The following is a 25,865-nucleotide window of genomic DNA, read 5'->3' on the forward strand; positions in this document are numbered from 1 at the left end:
GGAAGCCCACATTTGCTCCTAAAGAAGCACTGTAGCATTTCTTCCAAAGAACACAATTATGGTAATTTGTACTAATTGTCACTCATGTCAGCAGTCTCATCAGACAGGCTAAATACTTAAAAGGCTTAGGCAGTATCTTTCTCTTATTTCTTGGAAATGTGCTAGGAAATTTTCAGGACCAAAGCAGAAATTTTATAAATAATTTAAAATAGTGAATTTATTACAATCTTCACATATGTGTGAGCAAACAGGAATAGGTACATACAGCTCAGTGATATATGGGCTGTTTTCCCAAAAGCAAGTTCCCAAAGGGCTGAATTCACATGACACATTTTCATGGAGAGAATTAGTTGCTTTGGATAGAAATTAAGGGACATCCAAGAAAAAATTCTTACAGAGTTTCTTTGTGCTTTTTAAAATTTATTTTTTCTTCTTTTCTCCAAAATAACAAATGTTAAGGAAGAAAGAATGTCCTAATTCCAAACACTCTGGTAATGGGTTGGGGTTTTTTTTCCACTCCAGGTGGAGCGTTAAAAAACCATAGATTCTGTTTTAACACAAACCACATTCAAAACCATGGATCTCATATTAGGTTTTCTCTCTCATTCATTATTTCAAGTAATGTATAATCTTTCACCTTTTAAAACAATTATGTCAAGTAGCAAGACATGCAAGGAACATATAAAATAGTAATAAGGTAAAAGATTGCAATCACTAAAACAGTTATCTGAATAATTCTAATTATTAATTGCGAGTCTAACGAGGAATAAAATAGAATATCTTCCATGTTTTTATTTTGTTCAAGCAACAATTTTAATAAAAAGTTTGGTCAAAAGAAGACACCTAGACTGTCTCATTTGTGTCTCATGTAGGACTTTCAAAGCACTTTCTTATATAATCTTTAAAATAACCCAGTGAGGTAGGTAACTGAACAATTATTTAAAATATTCTGACTTAACGAGTTGGCTCCAACAGTATAATATTAAATTAAAACTTCATTAGAAATTAAATGGAAAATCTCATGTGAAAATCTGAAAGAAAATAAACCCACAAAGCATTGATATAGACTTAATAAAAGTCTAACCAAGCCATTCACATATACACACATGTCAAAAAAGGCTTGTATATCACATATAACTTTTTATCAAAGATTATAAGATCTTAATTGACAGTATACTATTCTATATTCCAGGGGCTGTTTTATTTTATGTTGGCTATCGATTTGAAATTCAAAGCATGTAATTGAAAAGAAGCACTTATTTTCAAAAACAAACTACAAAATTCCAAATAAAAGGTAAAAAAATTATTGAGCTCATTGTTCAAAATACATGAGATCTCATTGTCGATATTTAGAACAGGCTAGAGAAAGGTGATTTAATAATTGCTCCCAAAGCACGTGTCAGATTGATATAATGTACTGTACTTTAAAATGTCTAACCATTTCTTTAGCCATGCTATCAAATCAGGCTCTGGCAAAAAAGATTTCTCTTAAAATGTATAGTATTTATGGTTTAAGATTAGATCTCACCCTACTCTCTATATTGCATGTTTCTTTAACTGGAAACCTTACAGATAATCGGTGGCTATAAACTAACATTTTAAAAGGTAAGAGACACTTGAAGCACAAGTACAATTAATAGCATCAATGAAGGAGGGAATGAAGGAACCTCCTGTGTATGGATTAGTGGGCACAGAAGTCCACTTCAGAAAAATCACCACATGTAATTTGACACAAATAATAATATCTACTCAGAAAAGGCTTACGACTGAGCTCTATGTGCCCTCATGGAGAAAATTACTTTTGATTGAGGCCACTTGGCAGGCAAGTGTAAGGAAATCTGAATTTCAGCTCTTCAATTGCCTTTGATTTATAGATATTCAAACACACTCGCGAGAATGAATAGTCAATGTTTATATATATAAATATTTACCTGATTTTAAAAATGCTAATAATTAGCTGTACAGCCTAAAGCTATGAATACAATGATGCTGTATGTCGGGCCCATAACGCTGTTAATCATCTCTCAGAATGTAGAGGCATCTTTTATACTGGATGAATAATAAGGATTACTGGAAGATTCTGGTGGGTGCAAAGTAATACTTCTGTTTTCAGAAAGGGAGACAACTGGGTACTCAGGAACCATTTGAATTGACCACAGCTACTTCTGCCCCCCAAAGATAAAGCTGAAGCTAAGAAGTGTCATGCAGATTCACAACACCTGACAATACCGATCACCCTCCCAATGTGCAATAAAGCCTTAGTTATCCAGTACCAAAAGCGATATTGCAAAAGCTGGGCCTATGTGTGGGAGAATTTTTCATCTGGTGGTTGTTTCAGTGATCTGGAGTTGGTAAAGGACAAAAGGAACGTTCAAGATTAAGTAGTCCTACCCTATACAAAGGTAGCATAATCACTGAAGAATTGGATTTGTATGGTTAAGAAGCACTTCCCAGATAAATTAATTTATCTTTGAGGAGTATCTACTCCCCAGATAAATAAATTTATGAGAAAATTATTGCTATGATTTCAGATGGTTAAAGAAATCTCTGAAACCCATCCAAAACCACTGGAGGAAGAGCTAGACGACAAAACAAACAAACACAAAATATATCTCCTATATTTTGTCTAGTGAAAAAATATAGGCGATATATAAGGATTAAAAGAAAAGGGAATTAAAATAAGCAATACAAGGAGGATATGCAAAAAATGATAAAGACCAACATCATAAATATTAAATCAAATATACATGTCTTTCAACATATGTTGTCTTGATAAAAAACTTCCTACCTTGGTAGCTTACTATAAACTAGCCTAACCCTCACTTAAATGTCAGACTGTCTTTGTTCATATAAATTCAAAGCACTTCAGAATGAGGCACCCAAGAAAGAAATTAAATCCTACAGAATTAATATACGTCGTCAAGTATGAGGAAGGGAAAGAAATGCCAAATTCTATGGTTCTGATGCAATATCCCCAAAAAGGGTTTCTTTCTCTTAAGCACTCACTGGCATTAATTTATTATAAATTATTTTAGTTAGGTTTTGCATGCTTTTTGATTAAAACAAGACAAACACGTTGCCACAATGGAACTATAGAGAGCATTCAGTCTCCTCTCCATGCATTAATATTCTGAGCATTCTAGAGGCTGCACAAGACTAGCCACCTAGCAAAATGAGACTGTTTCAGAATACTGGGCAGCCTTGATTGCAACTGACAGGTGGGAAGAAAGTCGAATTAAAATATTATCATTCCCAATAATTGCAATAATCCATCACAGTGTGCTCAGAAATTCTGCTGGGTGAGTTTCCTCCAAAAATACACAAATATTCCCACACCTTTTTATTCTGGTGCTTCTTAAGGTATGCCATTTCAGATCATTTTTTATATCTGATAGTATTATTAATATTAAAACTTACATCAAAAAATTTTATTAAATTATTTTACTCATGTACAGAACAAAGAATACGTGTGATGAAATAAATTTCTCAAAATATTAATGAATTAATGAAAATGAAAATGGTGTATTGTCTCCAAGTTGCCAGCTCCTGTTTTGTGCTCCTTGAAAGTTGTTTGCAAAAGATCCACTCAGATAAAGGAATAAGAAGGTATGTAAAACCTTCTAATATATATAAAACAATAGAGATCTCCAAATCTGACAATTTAAGCAATAATATATACCATGCTTTAATTATTACATAATAATTGGGCCACATTTATCATGTAATGCTACCTTTCAAAAAGTAAATATGAAAATATAAACTAGGAATAGATAAATTCTGGTTTACGTTTAATATGTAACACACAAATATGTCAAAACTCTATACAGGTATGCTGTATGTTAGCTGATAGGTAAGAGAGAGTTGATATAGAATTTTACATTCTAAACTTATGTTACATTCTCTACATGTGATAGAAATGCAGCAGTAGACTAATATTTAAATTGGATGTCTTGTTACCAAATCCTCTGTATTCTAGCCTTATATCTCTTTGTTAATTTCAGGATGGTATTCATAAAACACAAAACATAAAACCTTTCTAACAGGAAAGATTATTAGTTTCATATGTTCTGTACAAATATGGCCTGTTTGTTCAATTAGAAATGGAAAATAAAAATGCAACTCTAAATTAAAAAGCAGAAAACGCAAAAATGCATCCTTCCCCATCTCATTATGGAGTAGGAACATTTCTATCTTTAGAGTACTAATACCTTTTTACTAACTTTATCTGGGGCATATTTTGCAGCTCCCAGTAGTTCCTCTCTTAGAGTTTTCAGCTGCTACACTCAGATTCCTAATAAATCATAATTATCCTGCAGGCATACCTCAAAATGCTACTCACTTGGTTCCTATTACATTTGTCTCATGCATATCCCACAGAGCCATTTAATGACAAGGGGCAGGGAAGAGGGATGCTCTTTGGACAGTGCAAATCCATACTCACTCATGTAATTGAGCTTAACAGCAAGAATAAAACCTTATTTCTGTAGTATAAAATAGTAGTATTTTAAACGAGCAAGTTCTTCCTGCAGTCACTCACTTTTAACAATAGTTGCATCAGGGGATCTAGTAGGAAGGAAACATTTTTATTAATTTTTCTCTTATCTGCCTGAAGAATGTTGATTTTTTTTCATTTGCGTTTGTTGCCTGCAGGTAGCAGACCAGAGAATCACATGGTAGAAATTCTTCTTTTTGATTAATTTCTTTCCATGTGTTAGGTTATTTCTTATATATAATTGATTTGGGGCTTTGCTCATAGCTGTGCATCATTTTTATATCTGTACCAACTGCTGTCCTTCAATCTATAAAGTTGAAGGAAATTACCTGAATTTGTTAAGTTTATTAAAAATGAGATCTGTGAATATTTAAATTGAGTTTTGAAATGTTAATGCAAAAAAAAGATATTAGAGAATTTTTAATGGAGGGTTCAATTTGACCATACTCCATTGTAAAAAGAAGAGAAGAGGGTCAGGTTTTATTCAAATTGTTTCTTTAGGGGAAAAAATGAACTCTTTGATTTTATAAAGACAGAGTAATATTCTTTGCTACAAGGTTTTTGGCAATTTTTATTAGATGGCAGTATTAACACTTCTTATATGTAAATCTGAGAACACTTTAAATTCTTTAATTTCTTTCCCCTGAAATGCTTTGTTTTGGGAACTTTCAAATTAAGTGAATAATGCTAACAAGAAAATAATTTTGCTTAGAACATATGCAAACCCAGCAAGCAGCAACTAATCTTACATAGTAAACATTGACATCACAGGAAAAACAAAGTCAGATGAAAAAATTCAGATAAATTTGAACCAGAATCTCTAATGACTAATTTACTCTCAGGCATTGAAAAAAATCAGTTCATTAATAAGTGCCTTGTGCATTGACCCAAGAAGTCAGTGACAGAGATGTCATTGAAATCCACATATTTTGTAATCAGGTCTCAGTCCAGAGCCCCATAAAGCTTACTGAAGACGGTAACTCTATCATAAAGAAACATGAAAGTATATTCATTACTAAAACTATATATTTCTTATGATTGTGATGTATTTCAATCATAAAATGCCCTTAATTGGTAATAAGTACAATAGATGAAAGTCTGGTATATTATTTTGCTCTCTTTATGAGACTTTCATGTATTCATGTATTTATTCATTCATTTGTTATTCATCTAACCAATATTTACTGAGGGTGAAGCACGTGGCAGGCACTGTGTTGGGTGCTGGGTTAATAGCAGTATACAAACAAGGTGGATGGCCCCAGCCGGAAGTGAGCGGATAACTGGGTGAAGGAGACAAACTTTATGCATATAATGCATGCAATTTATTTTTTTAAAAAAGATACTCAATTTTAACATAAGGAGGGCAGGAAAGGCTTCTTAGATATCTTAAATTCCAGTTATTTGTACATTTTTCTTTTTCCTCTGATATAATTCTATCTTACCTCCATTTGTGATGGGAAGGAGCAAGTATGGTACCTAGCATTTAACCATGTCATTTAATTCACAGTTATTCAAATAAGAATTTTTTAGTTGAATTTAATTGTCATAAAATTGAAGACTGGGCTTCCCTGGTGGCGCAGTGGTTGAGAATCCGCCTGCCAATGCAGGGGACACGGGTTCGAGCCCTGGTCTGGGAAGATCCCACATGCTGCGGAGCAACTAGGCCCGTGAGCCACAACTACTGAGCCTGTGCATCTGGAGCCTGTGCTCCGCAACAAGAGAGGCCGCGACAGTGAGAGGCCCGCGCACCGCAATGAAGAGTGGCCCCCACTCGCCGCAACTAGAGAAAGCCCTCGCACAGAAACGAAGACCCAACACAGCCAAAAATAAATAAATAAATAAATAGATAAATAAAATAAAAAAAAAAAAAATTGAAAACCAAATCAAGGAGGATAATACTAGGTCAATTATTTTAAAAGGTCTAGATGCATAGCTTTAATTATTACTAATTATTAGTTTGGCCAAAAAGTTCATTCGGGTTTTTCCCCTATGGAAAAACCCGAAGTTTTTAGCCAATCCCATATACTGTTGGAGGAAGTTTATTCTGCTATCAGTCCTTTCATGGTTGTTCAAATCAGGTGCCATCTACCCACCGCCTGCCAGCAGTTTTCTGGGGGACGTGGAATCAGGCAAGCAGAAAAATTTCCCCAAAGTGAATCCTGCTGTCACAACAAAACATCAGGTATTACCCAGAATATGAAAACAGTACATTAGATTTTTAAAAGCACTATCAGTCAGAAAAAAAAGGATTTGAACCTATCCATGGAATCTCTTAGATATGATATGTGGGTAATAAATATTTCTTAGGTGAATTAATCAAAACATAATTTTATAGACGTACAAGAAAAAACATCCATTTTCTTTAGAAACTTCAAAGCACCATCAAAATATAGCTAGTATTCTTATCTAACAAACTAAATTCTGCAAAACTAGTTAATAATATCCTACATAGTTATATAACAAAATTAAATTAGCATAAGTAAAAGAGATGTTATTTTTTATAGATTATCTTATTTAAATGGAGATATGAAAAATAGGGGGAAAGGGGAGCCTGTAGTCTTCTGACTCTAGAATGGATATATATTTCTTTCTCTTTCTAGAGCAAATCAAAGACAATGTATATATTGATTTTTTTAAAACTCCACAATAACAACAAAAGCACTAGCCAAACAACAGATACTAAACAAAGGATTCTGATTACTAGTTTCTTAAACAATTTCATAAGGCAAAGATGAATCAATATGGTCCTTAAAAACATTCAGTATGCATTTGTCTCATAAGCAACATATCTGTGTCTTATGAAAATATACAGCAAGCATATGGCTACATGCAGAAAATAAAGGAAAAATATCACCTCAAAGATTTGGGGGAATTTTTTTAATTACAAGAGAAAAATCAATAAAAATATTTGCATCAGGTTTTGGGCACTGTATATATAAACTTTTTTTTTCTTCTTAATAAAATTTGAATCTGATAACCCCCACCTCATCACATAGATCAATTTCTCTCTACTTATTCCTTCAGTTTAATAACACCCTTTCTGACCCTGCTTTATTAAAATGATTCTTTACATGTGCAATTAATTACTGACTGAACCTTCTAAAAACACATTTTATAAAATAACTGCTCTCAAAATGATGCCTGATTTCACTGTCTGACTACAGTTTGACAGCAAACAGTGGTTCTCTAAATGTCATCCCTGGACCAGCAACATTAACGTCACCAGAGAACTTGGTAGAGATTCAAAATTAATTGTCAAACTCCACCCCAGATCTGATTTCAGAAACTCTGAGGGTGAGGTACATCAATCTGTGTTTTAACAAACCCTGCAGGTGATTCTGATGCATGCTCAAGTTTGAGAACAACTATGCAGGAATATAAATGCTAGAAGTTACTTTGTAACAGTACAAATTATATTTTTTGTTATCATTTAATAGAAACAGTATAATATTTTGCAATTAACACAGGCTCCATGGAATCAGACTCCCCAACTTCAAACTATACCACAAAGCTACAATAACCAAGACAGTATGGTAGTGGCACAAAATCAGAAATATACATCAATGGTACAGGATAGAATGCCCAGAGATAAACCCACGCACATATGGTCACCTAATTTACGATAGAGACAAGAACATACAATGGAGAAAAGACAGCCTCTTCAATAAGTGGTGCTGGGAAAACTGGACAGCTACATGTAAAAGAATGAAATTAGAACACTCCCTAACACCATACACAAAAATAAACTCAAAATGGATTAAAGACCTAAATGTAAGATCAGACACTATAAAACTACCACTTGGTGTCCCTAGAAATGGCTGCCCCAAATCTCCGTTTCTCATACTTGCACTTCTGTGCAACTAGAAGGGCTCCAGAATTAATGAACTGTTAAAAAGAATAAATATCTTGCTTCAAGATGGTGGAGGAGTAAGACATGGAGATCACCTTCCTCCCAACAAATACATCAGAAATACATCTACATGTGGAACAACTCCTACAGAACACCTACTGAATGCTGGTAACTCCCCATGTACCTGGGTAGGGCAAAAGAAAAAAGCAAAAAACAGAGACAAAAGAATAGGGACAGGACCTGAACCTCTGGGAGAGAGCTGTGAAGGAGGAAAAGTTTCCACACACTAGGAAGGCCCTTCACTGGCAGAGATGGGGGGTGGCGGGGGGGGCGGGCTTCAGAGCCACGGAGGAGAGTGCAGCAACAGGGGTGCAGAGGGCAAAGCTAAGAGATTCCCACACAGAGGATCGGTGCTGACCAGCACTTACCAGACCGAGAGGCTTGTCTGCTCAGATGTCGGGGCAGGTCAGGGCTGGGAGCTGAGGCTCAGGCTTCGGAGGTTGGATCCCAGGAAGGGGACTGGGGTTGGCTGTGTGAACACAGCCTGAAGGGGGCTAGTGTGCCACAGCTAGCTGGGAGGGAGGCCGGGAAAAACTCTGGACCTGCCTAATTGGCAAGAGACCATTGTTTCCAGGTGCGTGAGGAGAGAGGATTCAGAGCACCACCTAAACGAGCTCCAGAGATGGGCGTGGGCCACGGCTATCAGCGCAGACACCAGAGACAGGCATGAGATGCTAAGGCTGCTGCTGCAGCCACCAAGAAGCCTGTGTGTAAGCACAGGTCACTATCCACACCTCCCCTCCCGGGACCCTATGCAGCCCACCTCTGCCAGGGTCCCATGATCCAGGGACAACTTCCCCGGGAGAACACACAGCATGCCTCAGGCTGTTGCAACGTCAGGTCAGCCTTGGCCGCCACAGGCTCGCCCCGTACCCCTCCCTCCCCCCGGCCTGAGGGAGCCAGAGCCACCGAATCAGCTGCAACTTTAACCCTGTCCTGTCTGGGTGGGGAACAGACGCCCTCAGGCGACCTACACACAGAGGCAGGTCCAAATCCAAAGCTGAACCCCAGGAGCTGTGTGAACAAAGAAGAGAAAGGGAAATCTCTCCCAGCAGCCTCAGGAGCAGAGGATTAAATCTCCACAATCAACTTGATGTACCCTGCATCTCTGGAATACCTGAATAGACAACAAATCATCCCAAAATTGAGGCAATGGACTTTGGGAGCAACTGTAGACTTGGGGTTTGCTTTCTGCATCTAATTTGTTTCTGGTTTTATGTTTATCTTAATTTAGTATTTAGAGTTTATTATCATGGATAGATTTGTTAATTGATTTGGTTGCTCTTTTTTTTATATATAAATATATATATATTTTTCCTTTTTCTCTTTTGTGAGTGTGTATGTGTATCCTTCTTTGTGTGATTTTGTCTGTACACCTTTGTTTTACCATATGTCCTAGGATTCTGTCTGTCCATTTTTTTTTTTTTTGTACAGTTTTTAGCGCTTGTTATCATTGGTGGATTTGTTTTTTGGTTTGGTTGTCCTCTTCTTTCTTTCTTTTTAATTTCTTTCTTATATTTTTAATAATTATTAAAATTTTTATTTTAATAACTTTATTTTATTTTATTCTATTTTTTTTCTTTCTTTCTTTCTTTTTTTCTCCCTTTTCTTCTGAGCCATGTGGCTGACAGGGTCTTGGTGTTCTGGCCGGGTGTCAGGCCTGTTCCTCTGAGATGGGAGGGCCGAGTTCAGGACATTGGTCCACCAGAGACCTCCCAGCTCCATGTAATATCAAATGGCAAAAGCTCTCCCAGAGATCTCCATCTCAACGTGAAGACCCAGCTCCACTCAACGACCAGCAAGCTACAGTGCTGGACACCCTATGCCAAACAACTAGTGAGACAGGAACACAACCCCACCCATTAGAGAGAGGGTGCCTGAAGTAATAATAAGTGCACAGACACTCCAAAACACACCACCAGACACGACCCTGCCCACCAGAAAGACACGATCCAGCCTCATCCACCAGAACACAGGCAACAGTCCCCTCCACCAGGAAGCCTACACACCACACTGAAGCAAATTTAGCCACTGTGAACAGACACCAAAAGACAACGGGAACTACAAACCTGCAGCCTGTGAAAAGGAGACCCCAAACACAGTAAGTTAAGCAAAATGAGAAGACAGAGAAACACACAACAGATGAAGCACCAAGGTAAAAGACCATCACACCAAACAAATGAAGAGGAAATAGTCAGTCTACCTGAAAAAGAATTCAGAGTATGATAGTAAAGTTGATCCAAAATCTTGGAAATAGAATGGAGAAAATACAAGAAACATTTCAGAAGGACCTAGAAGAACTAAAGAGCAAACAAACAATGATGAACAGCACAGTAAATGAAATTAAAATCCTCTAGAAGGAATCAATAGCAGAATAACTGAGACAGAAGAATGGATAAGTGACCTGGAAGATAAAAGAGTGGAAATAACTACCACAGAGCAGAATAAAGAAAAAAGAATGAAAAGAATGAGGACAGTCTTAGAGACCTCTGGGACAACATTAAATGCACCAACATTCGAATTATAGGGGTCCCAGAAGAAGAAGAGAAAAAGAAAGGGACTGAGAAAATATTTGAAGAGATTACAGTTGAAAACTTCCCTAATATGGGAAAGGAAATAGTCAATCGAGTCCAGGAAGCACAGAGAGTCCCATACAGGATAAATCCAAGGTGAAACACGCCAAGACACATATTAATCAAACTATAAAAAATTAAATACACAGAAAAAATATTAAAAACAGCAAGGGAAAAACTACAAATAACATACAAGGGAATCCCCATAAGGTTCACAGCTGATCTTTCAGCAGAAACTCTGCAAGCCAGAAGGGAGTGGCAGGAGGTATCTAAAGTGATGAAAGGGAAATACCTACAACCAAGATTTCTCTACCCAGCAAGGATCTCATTCAGATTCGACAGAGAAATTAAAACATTTACAGACAAGCAAAAGCTAAGAGAATTCAGCACCACCAAACCAGCTTTACAACAAATCCTAAAGGAACTTCTCTAGGCAGGAAACACAAGAGAAGGAAAAGACCTACAATAACAAAGCCAAAACAATTAAGAAAATGGTAGTAGGAACATACATATCAATAACTACCTTAAATGTAAATGGATTAAATGCTCCAACCAAAAGACATAGACTGGTGGAATGGATACAAAAACAAGACCCGTATTTATGCTGCTTACAAGAGACCCACTTCAGACCTAGGGACACATACAGACTGAAAGTGAAGGGATGGAAAAACATATTCCCTGTAAATGGAAATCAAAACAACGCTGGAGTAGCAATTCTCATATCAGACAAAATAGACTTTAAAATAAAGACTATTAACAAGAGACAAAGAAGGACACTACATAATGATCAAGGGATCAATCCAAGAAGAAGATATAACAATTGTAAATATTTATGCACCCAACATAGGAGCACCTCAATACATAAGGCAAATGCTAACAGCCATAAACAGGGAACTCAACAGTAATACAATCATAGTAGGGGACTTTAACACCCCACTTTCACCAATGGACCGATCATCCAAAATGAAAATAAATAAGGAAACACAAGCTTTAAATGATACATTAAACAGGATGGATTTAATTGATATTTATAGGACATTCCATCCAAGAACAACAGAATACACTTTCTTCTCAAGTGCTCGTGGAACATTCTCCAGGACAGATCATACCTTGAGTCACAAATCAACCCTTGGTAAATTTAAGAAAATTGAAATCGTATCAAGTATCTTTTCCAACCACAACGCTATGAGACAAGATATCAATTACAAGAAAAATACTCTGTAAAAAACACAAACACATGGAGGCTAAACAATACACTAAATACACTACTGAACAACCAAGAGATCACTGAAGAAATCAAAGAGGAAGTCAAAAAATACCTAGAACAAATGACAATGAAAACACGATGACACAAAACCTATGGGATGCAGAAAAAGCAGTTCTAAGAGGGAAGTTAATAGCAATACAATCCTACCTCAAGAAACAAGAAACATCTCAAATAAACAACCTAACCAGACACTTAAAGCAATTACAGAAAGAAGAACAAAAAAACCCCAAAGTTAGCAGAAGGAAAGAAATCATAAAGATCAGATCAGAAATAAATGAAAAAAAAATGAAGGAAACAATGGCAAAGATCAATAAAACTAAAAGCTGTTTCCTTGAGAAGATAAACAAAACTGATAAACCATTAGCCAGACTCATCAAGAAAAAAAGGGAGAAGACTCAGATCAATAGAATTAGAAATGAAAAAGGAGAAGTAACAACTGACACTGCAGAAATACAAAGGATCATGAGAGATTACTACAAGCAACTATATGCCAACAAAATGGACAACCTGGAAGAAATGGACAAATTCTTAGAAAAGCACAACCTGCCGAGACTGGACCAGGAGGAAATAGAAAATTTAAACAGACCAATCACAAGCACTGAAATTGAAACTGTGATTAAAAATCTTCCAACAAGCAAAAGCCCAGGACCAGATGGCTTCACAGGCGAATTCTATCAAACATTTAGAGGAGAGCTAACATCTATCCTTGTCAAACTCTTCCAAAATATAGCAGAGGGAGGAACACTCCGAAACTCATTCTACAAGGCCACAATCACCCTGGTACCAAAACCAGACAAAGATGTCACAAAGAAAGAAAACTACAGGCCAATATCACTGATGAATATAGATGCAAAAATCCTCAGCAAAACACTAGCAAACAGAATCCAACAGCACCTTAAAAGGATCATACACCATGATCAACTGATTTTATCCCAGGAATGCAAGGATTCTTCAATATATGTGAATCAATCAATGTGATACACCATATTAACAAACTGAAGGAGAAAAACCATATGATCAACTCAATAGATGCAGAAAAAGCTTTCGACAAAATTCTACACCCATTTATGATAAAAACCATCCAGAAAGTAGGCATAGAGGGAACTTACATCAACATAATAAAGGCCACATATGATAAATCCACAGCCAACATCGTTCTCAATGGTGAAAAACTGAAACCATGTCCTCTAAGATCAGGAACAAGACAAAGTTGTCCACTCTCACCACTATTATTCAACATAGCTTTGGAAGTTTTAGCCACAGCAATCAGAGAAGAAAAAGAAATAAAAGGAATCCAAACCAGAAAAGAAGAAGTAAAGCTGTCACTATTTGAAGATGACATGATACTATACATAGAGAATCCTAAAGATGCTACCAGAAAACTACTAGAGCTAATCAATGAATTTTGTAACATAGCAGGATACAACATTAATGCACAGAAAACTCTGCATTCCTATACACTAATGATGAAAAATCTGAAAGAGAAATTAAGGAAACACTCCCATTTACCACAACAAAAAGAATAAAATACCTAGGAAAAAACCTACCTAAGGAGACAGAAGACTGGTATGCAGAAAGTTATAAGACACTGATGAAAGAAATTAAAGATGTTACAAACAGATGGAGAGATATACCATGTTCTTGGATTGGAAGAATCAACATTGTGAAAATGACTATACTACCCAAAGGAATCTACAGATTCAATACAATCCCTATCAAACTACCAATGGAATTTCTCACAGAACTAGAACAAAAGAATTTTCAATATTTATGGAAACACAAAAGACCCTGAATAGCCAAAGCAATCTTGAGAAAGAAAAACAGAGCTGGAGGAATCAGGCTCCTTGAATTCAGACTATACTACAAAGCTACAGTAATCTAGACAGTATGGTACTGGCACAAAAACAGAAATATAGATCAATGGAACAGGATAGAAAGCCCAGAAATAAACCCACGCACAGATGGTCACCTTATTTTTGATAAAGGAGGCAAGAGTATACAATGGAGAAAAGACAGCCTCTTCAATAAGTGGTGCTGGGAAAACTGGACAGCTACATGTAAAAGAATGAAATTAGAACACTCCCTAACACCATACACAAAAATAAACTCAAAATGGATTAAAGACCTAAATGTCAGGCCAGACACTATAAAACTCTTAGAGGAAAACATAGGCAGAACACTCTATGACATAAATCACAGCAAGATCCTTTTTTACCCACCTCCTAGAAAAAGGGAAATAAAAACAAAAATAAACAAATGGGACCTAATGAAACTTAAAAGCTTTTGCACAGCAAAGGAAACCATAAACAGGATGAAAAGACAACCCTCAGAATGGGAGAAAATATTTGCAAACGAAGCAACTGACAAAGGATTAATCTCCAAAATATACAAGCAGCTCATGCAGCTCAATATCAAAAAAACAAACAACCCAATCCAAAAATGGGCAGAAAACCTAAATAGGCATTTCTCCAAAGAAGATATACAGACTGCCAACAAACACATGAAAGGATGCTCCACATCACTAATCATTAGAGAAATGCAAATCAAAACCACAATGAGGTATCACCTCACACCGGTCAGAATGGCCATCATCAAAAAATCTACAAACAATAATTGCTGGAGAGGGTGTGGAGAAAAGGGACCCCTCTTGCACTGTTGGTAGGAATGTAAATTGGTGCAGCCACTATGGAGAACAGTATGGAGGTTCCTTTAAAACCTAAAAATAGAACTACCATGCAACGCAGCAATCCCACTACTGGGCATATACCCTGAGAGAACAATAATTCAAAAAGAGTCATGTACCACAACGTTCATTGCAGCTCTATTTACAATAGCCAGGACATGGAAGCAACCTAAGTGTCCAATGACAGATGAATGGATAAAGAAGATGTGGCACATATATACAATGGAATATTAGTCAGCCATAATAATAAATGAAATTGAGTTATTTGTTGTGAGGTGGATGGACCTAGAGTCTGTCATACAGAGTGAAGTAATTCAGAAAGAGAAAAACAAATACCATATGCTACTACATATATATGGAATCTAAAAGAAAAAAAAAGGTTTTGAAGAACCTATGGGTAGGACAGGAACAAAGATGCAGACGTAGAGAATGGACTTGAGGACACGGGGAGGGGGAAGGGTAAGCTGGGGCAAAGTGAGAGTGGCATGGACATATACACACTACCAAACGTAAAATAAATAGCTAGTGGGAAGCAGCCACATAGCACTGGGATATCAGCTCAGTGCTTTTGGATGACCTAGAGGGGTGGGATAGGGAGGATGGGAGGGAGGCTCAAGAGGGAGGGGATATGGGGACATATGTATGCACATGGCTGATTCACTTTGGTTTACAACAGAAACTAACACAGTATTGCGAAGCAATTATACTCCAATAAAGATCTATTAAAAAAAAAAAATACAGGCTCCATGCCCAAGTTAAGCATAGACACCTTGTTTACTGCAGCTGATTGTGACCAAAATACTTTTCACCTGGGCCACTCAGTACAGTCACTCCTGATTAGTGGTAGGTTAGGTGTGTTTATTTAGTGCTGCTTAATTGTTCTCCCAAATAATGTCAGAGTCCAGCAAGTGCTCCAATCACATCATTTCAGACAATTCTGGGATGACATGGAATAGATTGTAGCCGCTTCAGGCTGATCCCAAATGTTACTTCTTCGTACCCTCCTAGGAGCCCTGGATAACGGAAACAATTGATCAGGAAATTTGACTAAAAAAGCTCCTCATGTGTGTCCGTCTACGGTATAGAAAAAAAGTCTTTCTACAAATGGGGACAGCATCTCAATTTTTAAAAATTACAGTCTGCTGTGTGAGTCTTTTGAAGACCAAAAGCTTCAAACAGCACGGCGTTCTCCCTATCCTCCTATTCTGAGGGTCTAGCGTCTCATGAGATAAAAAGGAAGGTACTTCCTTGGCAGAATAAAAGGTGTTCTGCCAAGTCAGGCAGAGCAGGCCCATCAATCGGTGGCAATCAGTGTGGAGCGAGAGGTCCCAGCCAGATCACACACATTTCCTCCACTCATCATCCCTCGCTCCAACCCCTGATTATAATCAGGCCGGTGCACAGCCCAAGTGTGGTCTCCGGGATTTTATGGCGCAGCATCGTGGCTAAACTCCATTGTTAACCTACATATGTGGCTCACAAAACTACATGTCCTAGCACCACCGCCTTGAACGGAACAGTCCAGGTGCGGGCAACTACAGAAATCTGTTCCATTTTTCACGAATAGGTGTGGCCTCCTGCGCCTGGAATGCTGACAATTTGGCCCTCCTTTTGGGTTTGACACCGTAAATAATGATGAATAGTCTCTCTAAGCCTGTACAGTCCTGCACACATGTTCTTTGCACAGCCAGAAAAACAATTCTTCACACAAAACAAAGCATTGTTGTGGATCCTGTGCATTGGTTGGAATACAAACTTAGTAAGAATTTGCCTAATTTCACAGGTGTATGTGTAATTTTCCAAATTTCCATTCTGGCAGATTGCTTTCATCTTTGGGGGATGAAAAAAACCCAGATCTATAGTTATAAAACCCTAACAAGACGATGGGTGGTGGGGGTAGCTTGGTGAGTGAAGGTGAAAACAAAATCAACATGTTCACCGGGCTCTAACTGTGCCATGCCCTGGGATATATATCAAAAGGGCACTTTATAACAAGTGTTCTATGTTGTCATTAAATCACCATAAAGGTACCTCAATTCAGTGCTTGTGAACATCTCAAGAGGCCCCAGAAAGCACTTCTCCATAAAAAGTATGTTGAAAAAGACTTTTATTTTATACTAACACATTAAACGAGTATCTAAAGACACAGAGGCACTCAATATAGCTATATTTTTAAGAACACTTGCTCTCTGGAGAATTAGGAGAGCAGGTAGGGTGCCAGTGATAACAAAGGGAGCTTATCCACCCTGCTCCAGCAGTGGCAATGTGGAGGAAGCATCTAAGGGCTCTCTTAAAAAGAAAATATCCTCTGTCTTTGGCAACAAAGCCTACAATGGAATAAAAGCAAGCACCTTTACAGGCAGAAGTTATAGGGTAAGCCAAAAGGTGGAGAGCTCACATAAATGAACTCCCCGTGGTGACTCGCGGCCCTCCAGTGTCTGAGTTGTAAACCCTGCACCAGCCTCCAGGAGACGTTCTCCTATGCACTTCTGGCATAAGCATCTATATGGCATATATATATACACATACACACACACATGTGTATGAGTATGTGTATATATATCATATGAGGGGAAAAAACTGGTCATGGCAGCTTCTTGCCCAATTGAATAGAATTTCATTTTTCCCTTTAAGCTGTAAGAGTACAAATGAATTTACTAACTCTATTGAAGGTGGTAAGTTATAAAGTTCTTATTTCAATACTGATTATATAGCCATACTTAATAAAAACTTAGGGGCTTCTCTGGTGGCGCAGTGGTTGAGAATCTGCCTGCTAATGCAGGGGACACGGGTTCGAGCCCTGGTCTGGGAAGATCCCACATGCCACGGAGCAGCTGGGCCCGTGAGCCACAACTACTGAGCCTGCGCGTCTGGAGCCTGTGCCCCGCAACGGGAGGGGCCGAGATAGTGAAAGGCCCGCGCACCGCGATGAAGAGTGGCCCCCATTTGCCGCAACTAGAGAAAGCCCTCGCACGAACTGAAGACCCAGCACAGCCAAAAATAAATTAAAAAAAAAAAAAAAAAAACTTAGAAAGGTTCTCACCAGCAGCTATTCAACCCCAATCACCCTCTCACTTGAGCCAAAGAAATGCACATTCCTTCCTTCCAAATAGAAAATTCCAGAATATCAGAATTATCAGGACTTGCCTAATATTCAATGCATTGGCAACAAGTACAGGAGAATTTGCAGTCTTAAATCCATGTTTTCTAACTCTTGTTAACCAGACAAATACATCTAACTTGAATAATCTAGAAATAAACAACTTCCTGCCTTCAAAAAAGTTCACCTTAAACATGAATTAATGTTTCTTCTTTTTTTTTTAGTCTGCTTTTGGTCTAGTTTTGTTGTTCTTCTTTGCTGTTATTTTCTATTGGGCAATTACTATTTAGAACCAGTACACTATAAACAGCATGAAGCAAACTATATGGATGATTTTTATATGTTAATAATCTTTCCCTAGTTCAGATTTAATTTTTCTGCCGTTGTGTAAAAACCTCATTCTATCAGCCCCCATTCCCTGCTTTTATATACCTAAAATATTTTACTCTTGACTTGGAAAAATATAAACAAGTCAATCTTACCAGAAAATGCAAGAAATTAAATCAAATAATGGATGACATTCACTATTAACTATAGGGATTCAATCTGATCCCCCCCACCCGAGCTGTTATTATTACCCTATGCTTTCTGACAGTGAAAAGGAAGTATGCACCTGTCACCCAGCACCACTCCACCCCACACCATCTTTCCCATTCCAGCCTTCTATCTTGGATCAGGCTAACACTTAGCTCAAGTATCTTTTTTTTTTTTTACTTTTTGGCCACACCATGCAGCATGTGGGATCTTAGTTCCACGGACCGGGGGTCAAACCCATGCCCCCTGCCGTGGACACGTGGAGTCTTAACTGCTGGACCACCAGGGAAGTTCCTAGCTTAAGTATTAAAGGAGTATAGAAAAACATTTGTGAAAACATACCCTGCTGCCCTCTGCTTCCTCAGAGGGAAACCATGGTGCCTATTGCTGGTTCTGCCATCCTCCTCTTTGTCCCAAGTCTTAGCCTCTAGTCTCTACTGTAATGAGCACCAACTTTAGTGTGAATTAGATTCACACAGAATGTTTGATGAAAATGCAGACTTTCAAGCCCCACTCCAAAAGATTCAGCAGCTCTGGGATAGAACCCAGGAATCAGTATTTTAATCCTGCGTCTCAAGTTATTCTAATACAGACCACACATTGGAACACTAGTGATCAGTGTTCCAAGCCTGGAAAAAGGGGAGAGTGAAGCAGATCTGAGTTATGACATTCTTACAATAGTATGAGGGGCAAGATAAGAATGGACGATTATCTCTCAACTGTAAACCCTTGAGATCATTTGGTTCCTCTATATTTAGTTCTGCTTTGCCCAAGAACACCTTATCCTATTTGGGAGGCTATGGTGCATGCAATGATATAAAATGAAACTCATTAATTCTGTAGCATCATTTTCTATGAGGTCTCCTTTCCACATCTGAAGAGACATACAAGATCAGTCTGGACATTTATTTTATCCATTGCTCTTGATAAGTATTCATGTACCATATGGAGAGTTGGCTCATGCAGAAGTTGTGGGGAAATTCCATTCCATCATGCTTCCCAGAGCTTTTTGGAGATCTAACTGTGACACAAATGAGGCAGTTCTAAATTAGGTTGTGGAAACTGTTACCTTTTTCTTTGGTTTTGTTTTGTTTCTTACCATATGTGGCTGTCAGTGAAGAGTTACAGTGAGGGATAGGGTTGGGGGTGGGAGGTAGATCTGATCTTTTTCATGAGCTGTTGATGAGTTGAGAATCTAAAATGTTCTCAAGAAATCTGCCAGGATTCTATACACAGCTACTGAAAATTTCACAAACTCCTTGAAAGAAGCAATATGTGAAACGGGGAATAAAGTGCAAAGTGTATTTGCATGTAGGTTTGGGAGGGTTGCAAAATTGAGAGAAAAGTTCCTTCACTGAGGAAGTCAGAGATAGTCTGAAGCATTTAACACAACTCAAAGCGAGCTGAGTTGTCCTAATTTGGTTGAATTACTTAAGAACTATACAGATCAGCAAGGAAAACGTCAACAAGGAAAAATTCAGATTCATACTGTGTTGAGCTAAAAATTTTAAAAGCAACCTCTCTTGTTACTATATACAAGATACAGTAACATCTTGTGTATCATGCATATGGCTGATTCGCTTTGTTGTGCAACAGAAACTAACACAGCATTGTGAAGCAATTATACTCTGATAAAGATGTATTAATAAATAAATAAATAGACTGTGACAGACCACTAACTCAACCATTAAATTTAAACAAATTTAAAACAAAGAAGAAAAAATAATATGGGTAAAAAAAAAACCTCTCTAAAATAGGTTAGACAATAAAATCTATTTTCTACAACACAGAAGTGTATTTCTAAGAATATGTTTGTGTGAATGAAGACCCAAAGCCACTTCTTTAAAAACCTCATGAAATTGGCTGAAGCAACGATAGTGCACAAGAACAAGAGTGTATTCCCGATTGTTAGAACCTACTTATCCTCCAGCTTCCTAAATCCTTTAGAGCTCTCCTCTGGGCTGTTTCATTTTCTATTATTTGTGGTAAGAACTTAGCGCCTATGGCCAAAACTGCAGTGTATCAAGTTCCTTAGCATGACTAGCCTTCCACAAGTATCACAATTTTGGTCCCTTTGAAACTTCAGGGAGATCACAAAACATCATGAACTGAGTATCTATCTGCCCCTGGCCAGGAACCATGCAAGGCATTCTACTCTGTACCATCCTGGCTTTGCCATCTTTACCTCTGAGAAGGAGAAAGAACTAACAACCAGGACAAAGCTGAAGGAGATGACAGAAATCCTGAAGTGTGCTGACCCTCTGCTTTACAGCCTGGCTATCTCTGTCATTTCAGTATGTTGAAAAATATATATAAAATAAGGGCTCCTGGAGTTGGGGGTTAGAGATGGGGGGGCAATTTTGAAATAAGACAAACAATATGTTAATGACTAAGAAGGAAAGCCTTCCCTGTATTCCTCAGAAATATATTTACTTTATAAATGCTAAAATATTTTTAAAATATGCTTCATGTTTTCAGTAAGATTTTAAGGTATTCTTTCAAACCAACTAAATATATAATAAGAAAAGACTCTCACAATAAAATCACAATAACCAAAATAAAAAGTATAATGATAAGCATTTCCAGAAAAATGGAATTAATGATGTTGATGACAAATGATGAGAAACCACATGAGAATGCAGAGAAAGATATAAACAGGTTAAAAAGATGAGAGGTAGGAAAGGACAACTAGAGAAAACTGGTTATACAGCTGCAACCCACTAATAATATATACGCCTAAATTTAAGTAAACTGAGGAAATGATGAATTGACAATATGTATAATATCAAGAATTTATGTATATTAAGAATTTCTAGACTGGAAGAAAGTCCCTATACTTGAGATTAAGGAAAAAAACCAAAATCAATATCAAGTTCATGCTTGTATTGTGAAAGAGCAAGAGTAAAGACAGAATCATCTTTTTACCACCAAGTCAATCCTTCGCTCCCCAAAGCTATCGCTATACCAACGTAAATCACCTAAAAAGAATAAATAAATGGCAAAAAGCAGAAGGAAAAACTAGCACAACCTTACAGGGAAAAGCTATAAAAGAACATAATATTCAGTTGACTCTGAAATTTATATGTGATGTTGACCAAAACACTCTCAGATCTGCTCAGATCAGGCAGTCACAGCGTCTGCCTCAGACACTACATCATAAGACATCATTTCTGCAGACCTTATTTAAAAGATGCTTTCCTAATTTCAGAGAGATGAATTACTAGCCATTAAGAATGGGAAAACTGTGCTTAAAAATAATTTGCAGGGAAAACTGAAACTTACTAAAAATAAAAAGATACTTTAAAAAAATGTCAAATTACAAATAAAAGAAGTTTGATTCTAACGAATCTAAATGCTTGTTTGAACTACAGTAAAAAAAAATAGAATATTAGACAACATATATTTAAAAGGTATTAAATATTAACAAGCTTAGCAAACATAAATTTGATTAACAGAGAATAGGGAAGTGGGGTTGAAAAGAAGGCAAAGCACCCAATTTTTATTCCTCTCTAAAAGGAAGCTAAATTATTTTGGTTTTGATAATTAGATAAAAATAGACTTTTAAAAACAAATTGGGTACTACTTTAAGATAACATTTAGTAGGACCTCTACTTTCCATATGTTTAAAGATATTAAAACCAAGCAGTAACAATATACTCAAAAAAACAAAGTTAGAGTATAATCATTAGGAGCACAAAAACAGAACGCAATATATAATAGGACAGATAACTGAACAAGTTTAAGGTTGGGATGAAAAACAGAAGCATATTAATTTTTTCATTAAACATTTAAAACGGTTAAAGATGTTTCCATGTGAAAACACAGACAAAAATGTATGCTGACAATACTAGTATCATGCAAGATTTAAGGATTTAGCAAATTCAAGTTATAGGATATTCATTAAAAAATCAATACCATTGAGTGGAAAACATTAAGCCATTAACACAATACTATACATGCGGACTCAAAAAATAAGGATATAAAGAATCTGAACAACATAATTAACAAAATAGAACCTATATGCACAAAACTAGATGTTAGATATTCTGGTTCCTATAAACAAAGAATAAATCTTTATAAGAATTTATAAAATACTTACAAACACTGACCAAATATTAGGTATTCAAATAGTTTATAAAAGTAAATTAGCAGCCACATAGCACAGGGAGATCAGCTTGGTGCTTTGTGACCACCTAGAGGGGTGGGATAGGGAGGGTGGGAGGGAGGCACAAGAGGGAGGGGATGTGGGAATATATGTATACATATAGCTGATTCACTTTGTTATACAGCAGAAAACAACACAACATTGTAAAGCAATTATACTCCAATAAAGACGTTAAAAAAAAACAGTAAATTATATTACAAAGCAGTACAAATAGAAATGATATAGAAAGTTAAAATAACTTAGAGTTTTTCTTAAAAACTTTTTAAAAGTATAAACAATATGGTTTTGCTAGTTTTGCATTCAAATACTAGCTTCTTCTATTACTCATTTTCTGACTTCAGAGTACCTAGGAGAGGCAGCAAAATGACCAGTAAGAACTCCACAGTGAAGCAAATAAGATATCCTGAAGGTAAATGATGAAATGCATATGGAAGGTCATAGAAGGAAACCACAAAATCATCTTAAAGCATCAAAATGTCTCAAAGTAGACAGGCTCAGAGACGTTTTATGAAAAGTGAGGGGAAACTGAATAAAAATTGATAATTACTTAAAAAATTTTAAACCTTTGAGAATTAGAGAAAACAGTAAACACAAGTATATAAAATTTGAAGAGTAAAAGACAGTAAATCAGATTTTTTAAGTCAAGGAAATCATTATATTAATAAACTTGAAAATACAGTAAAATACAAGATTTCTCCTGTAAAATCTTACTATATTTTAACAAATTAAAGTAGAATACTTAAATTGAAAAATGGCTGAAAGAAGAATTAAAGACATATTAAACAATTTCAAACATTAAAACCTCTTAGGATTAATCTCATACAAACAATATATGACATTGAAAGAAATTAAAAATTTAATGAGAGAAAAAAAGAACTTATTTTACAAATGTGGCTGCATAACACACTCTTAGAAGTAGAAACCAAGTATTATAAAGATGCCATAATTCCCAAAGTAGTTTAAATATATCATGTTATTCTATTTTTTAAATCTTTGGAAAATTTTTAGTAATTTGAAAAAAGAAACTCTCTAGGGTAGCAATATCTGATAAAACTTTCTGTGATGATGGAAATGTTCTCTAATTCTGCACTGTCCTATATGGTATCCACCCACCCCACGTGGCTATTCTGAACATCTGACATAGGGCTAACGTGACCGCAAAACAGAATTTCAAATTGTATGAATTAACATAAACGTATATTTAAATATCCTTATGTGGTTGGTACTAAAATAAACATTTAGCAATAGACTATCATTTGTAAGCATTCAATAAATAAAGACTTTTTTACGAGAAAGAAATGGGTTAATTAAGTTGAAGTAATTAGTTAGCAATTTAGAAAAAAATCAATTTAGGCCCTTATATAATTTAAAAACTAAATTTCAGGGTTTTTTTTAAAAGAAGTAAACAGAAAATTATAGCTGTAAGCACATAAGAAGCAGAACTGATTATTATTCAAACCTTTGGATGGGGAATGATATTTTAGACACCATGAAAGAAATCACAAAGATGGGGAATGATATTTTAGACACCATGAAAGAAATCACAAAGCAATAAATAAATGGACTTAAGTCTATACTAAAAAATGCAGTATAAATCTAAATATATTTAGGGTTTTATATGTTAAAATGTCAAAAAATTTATAAAAATACAACATACAGGGCAATCTTTTCAGCAAATAATTCAGGTAACATTAATGGTGTATAATAATTATTAAATTATCCAGTAATATTTTGAGACACCTCCTCTGTGGCTTGCCAGCTCTTATGCTAGTCAGTGGGTATGCACAGTGAATAAAGGAGACAAGGTCTCTGTCCTCATGGAGGCTATATCTAGTGGGGACAACAGTAATTAAGCCATTAAACGAACACAGTTTTCTCAAGCATCAAAGTCATGAGTCATAATTGATTTGTCTCTTTCCCTCACTCGTGCATCAAATCTATCAGCAAGTGTTCTAAGCTCTCCCTCCAAAATGTAACCCAAGCCAACTGCTTCACACCATCTCTACTTCTGTGTCCCTAGTTCAAGCCACCTTTATCTTTCACCAGGGCTGATGCAGTGGCCAGCCTTCCAATCCAAACTCTCCCACAGTCTATTCCTTGTCATGGATATAAATTACATCTTGTTACTCCTCTGCTTTGATGTCTTCCATCTGTACTTAGAATGAGGTCCAAAATCTATATCATGGCCCACAAGACCCTACAAAAAGGCCAATTTGAAGTTGGCCATCAGAGTTCTTTGAGATGAACTCAAATTCCCCCATCCTTCCTTGGATCTTGGCACATCAGCCCTCTTCTAATTCTTTCAAAAACCAAAGCTCGTTCCCAGTTTAGAGTCTATGCCTTTGTTCTTCCCTCTGCCTGGAACACTCCATTGCTGCTGATTCAGATCATCCGTCAGGTTTGCGCTCAAATGTCCCCTCCTCACAGAGGGCTTCGATGCCTCATCTGCTACCCCTTCACTCTCCCTTCTCTGCATTCTTTTTATTGTGAAGGCTCCAGAGAAACTCATTCTCTTTCACAAAGTGGTGCCACACATTTGCAAAATAATTTGCCAGTAATGCATGTACAGACCTAAGATTATTCCTAAGCTTTGACATGGGATCTCCATGTCCAGAAATCTCTACTAATGTAATTATCCAAAATATGTTCATTTAAATGTCATTTTTAATACTGACATATTGTAAGAACCTAAATGATCCAAATGGTTGAAAAGTGTAGAGATTCAGAGTTTGGGCACTCGAGACACATAACCCAGATAACAGGTTAAAACCTGCTTTACCAATTACTAATTACATGACTTGGGCAAGCTACCTCACCAAATTTCTAATGTTGCTTTTTTTTATCTGTAAAATTAAGAAAATAAGTGTTCATACAGCACAGAACTCTTAAGAGGGTCAAAAGATGTATTTTAAATCTCTTAAACTTACAAGTTCAGTAAGCCTGTTTGTCTGTTACTGAATATTAGTAAATGTTAACTATTAACCTAGAGTATTTGGATTCAAAACCTGCCTCCAAAATATTGCTTATTTGACCTTCAGTGAGTTGCCATTTCCTGTGCCTCATTTTTCTAATCTGTAATATAGGAATGACAATAGTCCTACCTCATATCATAATTTTTACGATGAACTATGTTAACAAGTG

The 25,865-nt window shown here is 36.5% G+C and overlaps 1 protein-coding gene across 2 annotated transcripts in view; it reads right to left on the reverse strand.

Annotated features, from left to right (window-relative positions):
• Window positions 1-25,865, reverse strand: part of ZFPM2 (zinc finger protein, FOG family member 2) — a 459,273-nt gene that overhangs the window by 358,227 nt on the left and 75,181 nt on the right. The window lies entirely within an intron of this gene.

The sequence above is a fragment of the Balaenoptera borealis genome (genome assembly GCF_965194805.1).
Source record: "Balaenoptera borealis genome assembly, chromosome: 17".
Lineage (NCBI taxonomy): Eukaryota > Metazoa > Chordata > Mammalia > Artiodactyla > Balaenopteridae > Balaenoptera > Balaenoptera borealis.